Consider the following 1792-nt stretch of genomic DNA (forward strand, 5'->3'; position numbering starts at 1 on the left):
TCACCAAGAGACAATAGGCTTGGTTTGAGGTTTGAAGAAGCGAAGCAGCATTTTGGATGAGTTGCTTTAAAGACCATTTGGTGAAACTAAGCTTTCATGGTAGATATAAGCCATCCTAGAACGTACACTTTGATAAAGATAATGATTCTTTATACCGTCAATCACAGGAAAATCTACGCTGCCAGCATTCAAGTTACACAAAACTATTTTGAAAGATGAAGAAATGGCTAAAAGCACATTAGTTTCCGAGATATAGAGAGGTACAAGGCCGTGGAAGGAAATCATTGCCAATTTAGTCCAAGATTGAGCATCTCCATATTCTTTCATCTGCCACACAATCGAGTGTTGTGTTCTTGAATACCCATAACAAACAGAAAGGCAGTTTCTCAAAACACATAACTTTTTGCATTGATAATCACTTGAATCCGTATCAGGCAGGGTAAAATGAGCATAAGTCTCTTTACCCAAGTCAAAATAAAGAATCACATGATGGTTAACAATCCAATTAATAGTGCATGCTCTGCTACTACCGAAAAATACCCCATTCTCTGGCATATAAAAGTGGTTAGTTGGGATACCAAAGAGGCCAAATGGGCTATCATCAATTCTTCTCCACGACGAAGTTGATCCAAATGTATAAATTCTGGTACTAAATTCCAAACCAGATGACATTTCCTTACATATAATTCCAAAAAGCTTGTAGCTGTCACTGAGATGATGTAACCAAAGCCACAAAGGCTGGCTTGACCGCTGATTTGCGGCGATTGGAATGTGAATCCGGTACAGGGGTTCCACAAGATGCCATGCGTATTCTCGTTGCCATGATCATCAAAAAAGCATAACAATCCATGGCAGGAACCAACGATTCTGTAGTTGTCTTGTGCCCTGAAGTAATCGACTTTAGTAGCTTCAGAGGGGTTGTCCATTACTGACTGTACGGAGACAACTCCAGTAACTTCGTATCTAATTCTAACACCACTGAAGGGCCAACTGTTGTAACAAAAAAATCGTGGCGGAGTCAGGCTTGGATCGCGTAAGCATGAACGACGAAGGTGGTTGCGGGTGAAGTCAGGGGAGGAAATTAGGTTTCTCCATGATCTGCACACACTCCTTAGGGAAACAAGCGTCCTTGCCGGAAGCCTCAGCAAGATTTCCATTATCATCTCTTCCGATAGGTCTGCCAGCGGCAGCGTCCTGGCGGTGGCCGTGTGACGACGGAGCAGTACCAGCCCTCTCGACGCATTCCTTTCCGCGTCATTCATACTTACGATTAGTAACGTCATCGCTAGCTGCTGTTTCAGTTTGAATTTGAGTTTGAGTTTGTGTTGCCAATTTGCCATCATGTATTCTACTTAAGAATTTATACGTAGGTTTTCCTTACGTAATATCCCAAATTTTTTTAAAACATTTTACATTTACTCTTTAATTTTATTAAAATACTTAAACTATATCTTATCTTTTTTTTTAAACCCTAACCCTAATTTCGCTAACACTTACCTCACCATTCATTCTCCTACACACTCTGAATAATGAAACAAAAAGAAAACACAGAAGAGAGAATGAATGAGAGGGAGAAAACAGAAGAAGGGGGAGAAAGGAGAGGACGACGTCGGCTATGAGAGCAAGGAAGAAAGCGAACAAGACGCGATGAACAGAGGAGAGAAAACGAGGCGACGATGAAAGCGTTTATCACAGTCGAAGGAGATGTCGTCGTTTCTGCCTAAAGCTGTCGCTGCTGCCATGAATAAAGAGCCGAATGAGAGAGCAGGAGCTCGTAGAGAGAGAAACGCGA

At 41.7% G+C, this 1792-nt stretch overlaps 1 pseudogene; it reads right to left on the reverse strand.

Moving 5' to 3' along the window:
- LOC107611682 (F-box/kelch-repeat protein At3g23880-like) lies at positions 1-1283 on the reverse strand (annotated as a pseudogene).
- Between the last annotated feature and the right edge of the window lie 509 nt (positions 1284-1792).

The sequence above is a fragment of the Arachis ipaensis genome, chromosome B8, assembly GCF_059453495.1.
Source record: "Arachis ipaensis isolate K30076 ecotype BB chromosome B8, ASM5945349v1, whole genome shotgun sequence".
NCBI lineage: Eukaryota > Viridiplantae > Streptophyta > Magnoliopsida > Fabales > Fabaceae > Arachis > Arachis ipaensis.